This window comes from Somniosus microcephalus, chromosome 1, assembly GCF_052327205.1.
Source record: "Somniosus microcephalus isolate GS21.2 chromosome 1, FLI_Smic_1.0, whole genome shotgun sequence".
NCBI classification, from domain to species: Eukaryota; Metazoa; Chordata; class Chondrichthyes; order Squaliformes; family Somniosidae; genus Somniosus; species Somniosus microcephalus.
Genome location: NC_140987.1, coordinates 402,460,087 through 402,466,086, shown reverse-complemented (window position 1 = coordinate 402,466,086; position 6,000 = coordinate 402,460,087).

Sequence of the window (6,000 nt, the reverse complement as noted above, 5' to 3'; positions counted from 1 at the left end):
ATTTCTAGGCCATAGGCTTTTTAAACATAAGCTGGCTTTTGTCACAGCAGGAGGTAGTGTAAGAGAGAGGCCCCAAGCCAGTCAGGGGCCCTGACAATATCCAGTCAAAGCACACCTATGCAATGTTAATATCTGATCCATGATCATTTTGTCAACTGTTTTAACATTACCTATTGCAAACATGCCTTTTCACAATTGCACGTTTGTGGTTTTGACACCAGATTAAGTAGGCAGTATTTAGTATCATTGTCTAGTAAAATGTAGAGGGCTAAACTGCTCCTAGGCGCTACTGGCTGACAGGCACTGGCATGCAAATAAGCCCCGTGGGGGCTCGGCAAGTTGATCACGGAAAGGGTCAAAAGGATCGAGGAAGTTCGAGTGAAGCGAGTTAAAGGTGCAAAAGTGGCAGAAATCACTTCCACCCAATTTTCCTCATTTGGCGTCCTGATCTATAGCGACTCTTGTAACTTTGATTCTAGAGGCCAATGTATGCTGTATGAATATGCTGGTGACTGCAAGGGCCTTGTCTCTGTACTCTGCCTCTATCTGTAGCTGCTGTAAGGGTGTCATTATCAGGACTTGAGGGTGTAGCCTTAGCCTCTGAAAAGCCATCCTCCTGCTCTTAAAAAAAGCTTGACTCGGATAACTGTCTTATAAAGAAAGCATTGTGACTGCTGCTTTGGAAGTAGGTGTCAATATCCATTACATAGCATTAGTAGTCATTGAGCAGTTAAATAATGATGGAGTCGAAACCCTGTTTATTCAAGCAGGTTATTACGTTGTGCTTGGACACCACAACAACGTATGTTGTCGCATTTTGGTGCTATCAATTTGCCCCACATAAGTGCCAGGCAATGACATTCTCCAAAAAAAAGTTCAATCACCTTCCCCCCAACTTTCAACAGCACCACCATTGCTAAGTCCCACCACCATCAACACCTTGGAATCAACACTGAGCTGAATCTTTACTGTATTAGGCATATCAACACTGTTGCTATATGAGCAGGGCAGAGGCTAGGTATTCTGCCATAAATGACCCCCAAAAGAGGAGAGAGCGGCAATATGTTATTGAGATAGAGGATCAGCCATGATCATACTGAATGGCGGAGCAGGCTCGAAGGGCCGAATGGCCTACTCTTGCTCCTATTTTTCTGTTTTTATGTTTCTATGAAAGCCTCTCCAGTATCTATAAAGCTCAGCTCAGGAGTGTGATGGAATATTTACCACTTACCAGGATGGGTGCAGCCACAACAGCACTCAAGAAGCTCAACACCATCCAGGACAAGACAGTTTTCTTGATTTGTGGCCCACCACTAGACTCAATATTGACCCCCTCCACCACTAGCATACTGTGACTGCAGTATATACAATCTCCAAGATGCACTGCAACAATTTACCAAGTATACTTGAACAGCACCTCCCAAACCTGTAATCTCCACCATTGAGAAAGTTAAGAGCAACATAATTTTTGGGAACGCAATAACCTCCCAGTTCCCCTGCATGTCACACACCATCTTGACTTGGTCGCTGTCGCTGGATCAAAATCCTGGAATTCCTTACTGAACACCATCATGGGAGTACCATCATCACAAGGACTGCAGTAGTTCATGAAGAAGGGCCAACACATCCTCCGAGTAACTGGGGATGGACAATAATTACAAACTTGCCAGCATTGCCCACATCCCAAGGCAAAATATGGAAAAATTAATCATCGTCTGCACTTTGGGATATCTAGCAGTCCAGTAAAATTGGGCAGTGCTGTCATGATTCTATTGTTCAGTGGAAAGATGAAAGTGTTTGCTCTGCTGAGCAATACATCAGTCACCTATTGATACACCTGAGGGCAGCAAATTAGCTGCCACTACAGATGTTCCCTGTGATCAGCTGGAAGGAGCTGAAGTATAAAATATGAGAAGAGTGGTCACCTTGATGGCTTCTGACATTGCCATCCCTGTGGCGGAGGTTGGATGCCAGTCTCTTTGAAGCAAACAGCACAGCTCTGTAATTACCTCGCTGCTGAATCTGAGCCTGCAGGGGCAATTTTCCTTCCTTGTCTGGTAGCAGTGCCTGAACATATAGATATGGTTGGTAATGTAATGGTGGTTATGGCCAGACCATCTCTGGTACTTGATATCCATGGCATCTATTATTTATTCTATCTTAAAGCTGCGGGTGCATTTATATAGCGCCTTTCATGTCCCAGAGAAAAATTCAAAAGTGCTTAAGATACAATTAATTATTTTGAAAGGCATTGACTGTTGTTATTTGGGCAAATGCTGCAGAGATTTTTCACACAGCTAGATCCCACAAACAACAATGAGATGAATGACTTTTTAATCTATTTTTGCTAATGTAGGTCAAGGGAGGAATGTTGGCCAGGACACTGGGAAAACTCCCTGATTTTCTTTGAATAGTGCCATGGATCCTTAACATCCCCCTGAACAGGTAGATGGAGGCATCCAAATGATGGTGCTTCCAACACTGCGGCATTACCTCAGGAGTGCACTGAAGTGACAATCTAGATTGTGTATTCAAGACTTGAAGTGCCACATGAATCCACAATCTATTGCACCAACAGTGCTCCTAACTGAGCCAGGTTGACATTTTCTAAGTTTAAGGAAGATTAAAAAAGGTCACCAAGCCTTCTAATTTTATTAATTTGAATTATAATTATATTAAAAATGTAATTAAATATGAGTAGAGCTATTTATAGTATTCTAATATATTCAAGGCCAATTTGTGGGTCTGATCTTAAAATATTGTCCTCAAACCTTGCAAACGCCACACATACGGAGTGGAGCTATAGTAGGGGGTGATGCACAGCCAAATATAGAGGAAAAATCAAAGTCAGCCTGGAAGGCAGAGCAAATATGTAATGGCACAAGGGAGTATGGCAAGGCTGGATGGCATTTATTTTAATGCAAGGAGTCTTGCGAGTAAGGCAGATGAATTGAAGGTGTTGATGAACACATGGGAGTACGATATTGTTGCTATCACAAAGACATGGTTGAGGGAGGGGCAGGACAGGCAGCTCAATATTCCGGGGTATAGAATCTTCAGGCGAGACAGAGGGGGGTGTAAAAGAGGAGGGGGTGTCGCAATATTAATCAAGGAGTCAATTACTGCTGTAAGGAGGGATGATATCTTAGCCAGTTCCTCTAATGAGGCCATATGGGTAGAATTTATAAACAAAAAGGGGGCAAGCACTTTGCTGGGAGTGTACTATAGGCCCCCAAACAGTCAGGGAAGATAGAGGAACAGATATGTAGGCAAATCTCAGAGAAGTGTAGAAATAATAGGGTAATAATAGTAGGGGATTTCAACTTCCCCAATATTAACTGGGATAGTCAGAGTGTGAAAGGCTTAGAGGGTGCAGAATTCTTAAAGTGCATCCAGGAGAGCTTTTTGAGCCAGCATGTAGAAAGTCCAACAAGAGCGGGGGCGGTACTGGACCTAATTCTAGGGAATGTAGCCGGGCAAGTGGTAGAAGTGTCAGTAGGAGAGCATTTTGGTGACAGTGACCATAATTCGGTGAGATTTAAGGTAGTCATGGAAAAGGACAAAGAGGGACCGGAAATAAAGGTTCTAAATTGGGGGAAGGCCGATTTTAATATGATAAGGCAGGATCTGGCCAAAGTGGCTCAGCTACTTGTAGGAAAATCCACATCAGAGCAGTGGGAGTCTTTCAGAAAGGAAATAGAGAGAGTAGAACGCCAACATGTTCCCGTAAAGGTCAAGGGTGGGACCAACAATCCCAGGGAACCCTGGATGTCAAGGGATATACAAGAATGGATTAGGAAAAAAAGGGAGGCTTTTGGCAGATACAAAGGAGTACAAACAGTGGATGCCCTAGAGGAGTATAGAAAGTGCAGGGGGTACTTAAAAAAGAAATTAGGATAGCGAAGAGGGGGCATGAAAAAACACTGGCAGGCAAAATAAAGGAAAATTCCAAGGTGCTTTATAAGTATATTAAGGGCAAGAGGATAATCAGGGAAAGCGTAGGGCCCATTAGGGACCAAAGTGGCAATCTGTGCATGGAGCCGGAAGATGTAGGTGAGGTTTTAAATGAATATTTTGCATCTGTGTTCACTGTGGAGAAGGACAATGCAGGCATAGAAATCAGGCAGGGGGATTGTGATATACTTGAACAAATTAGTATTGAGAGGGAGGAGGTACTAATGGTTTTAACGGGCTTAAAAGTAAATAAATCCCCAGGCCCAGACCAGATGTAAGCCAGGCTGCTGTGTGAGGCAAGGGAGGAGATTGCAGGGACTCTGACACAAATTTTCAGAATCTCTCTGGCCACAGGGGAGGTGCCAGAGGACTGGAGGACAGCTAACGTACTACCATTATTCAAGAAGGGTAGCAGGGATAAACCAGGGAATTACAGGCCAGTGAGCCTAACATCAGCGGTAGGGAAATTATTGGAAAAAATTCTGAAGGACAGAATTAGTCTCCACTTGGAGAGGCAAGGATTAATCAAGGATAGTCAGCATGACTTTGTCAGGGGGAGATCATGTCTAACCAATTTGAATGGCGAGGAGGGAAGCCTCAGACTACAGGACGATATAGATGGGTTGGTCAGATGGGCAGAACAGTGGCAAATGGAATTTAACCCTTAAAAGTGTGAGGTGATGCATTTTGGGAGGACTAACAAGGCAAGGGAATACACTATGAATGGTAGGACCCTAGGAAGGACAGAGGATCAGAGGAACCTTGGTGTGCATGTACATAGATCCCTGAAGGCAGCAGGACAGGTAGATAAGGTGGTTAAAAGGCATATGGGATACTTGCCTTCATTAGCCGAGGCATAGAATATAAGAACAGGGAGGTTAGGATGGAGCTGTACAAAATGCTAGTTAGGCCACAGCTGGAATACTGTGTGCAGTTCTGGTCAACACACTATAGGAAGGATATGATTGCATTGGAGAGAGTGCAGAGGAGATTCACCAGGATGTTACCTGGGCTGGAGCACTTCAGCTATGAAGAGAGACTGGACAGGCTGGGGTTGTTTTCCTTAGAACAGAGAATGCTGAGGGGGGACCTTATTGAGGTGTACAAAATTATGAAGTGCATAGATAGGGTAGATAGCAAGGAACTTTTCACCTTAGTAGAGGGGTCAATAACCAGGGGGCATAGTTTCAAGGTAAGGGGCAGGAGGTTTAGAGGGGATTTGAGGAAAAGCTTTTTCACCCAGAGGGTGGTTGAAATCTGGAACTCACTGCCTGAAAGGGTGGTAGAGGCAGGAACCCTCACAACATTCAAGAAGCATTTGATGAGCACTTGAAACGCCATAGCATACAAGGCTGCGGACCAAATGCTGGAAAATGGGATTAGAATAGATAGGGCTTGATGTGCTGTATAACTCTATGGGGGAAAAATTCAGTTGGTTTACGCCTAATGGGGCACAAAGCAACTGGCGCCCATGCGCGGCGATGTTTGCGCCGCTCATGAAATTAACTAGACATTTTGCAGCGGCGCTAAACACTACCGCCACGATCTCCTGCACCGGCAGATCGTGACGTCAGTCGAGTGTGCAACGCCTCGGTAGGGCCCCGGGCTGGATATTGAGTGGCGCCCCCTGCCTTACCGCCTGCGCTAGCAACGACAGGTTGAGGGGAGCGTTTTGCAGTCAGGAAGGGACTGGGGGAGCACTATTTGAAGGTGAACGCTTCCTGCCTTTTTTTGTTGGTGACATTTTTGCACCACGCATTCTGAGAGAGAGAGAGAGAGAGAGAGAGATTTCTGGAGAGATTCAACGCTGTGTGAAGGAGTTTTGGGTACTGAGCAGCACTTTGCAGATTCATTTTGATTTGCCCTTCCTTGTATCGATTTAGAAGAGACTGTGGGGGCTGCACTCTGAGCTCTTTCCCTGGCTCTCTCCATTGTTCTTTCCAGCAGATTTGATGTACAGGTCTCTCCAGGCCAAGATTCAAGGCTGCAATGAGCACGATGTGGATGGACAGCAAGATCAACCCTCTCCTTTAAGAACTGGCCGGC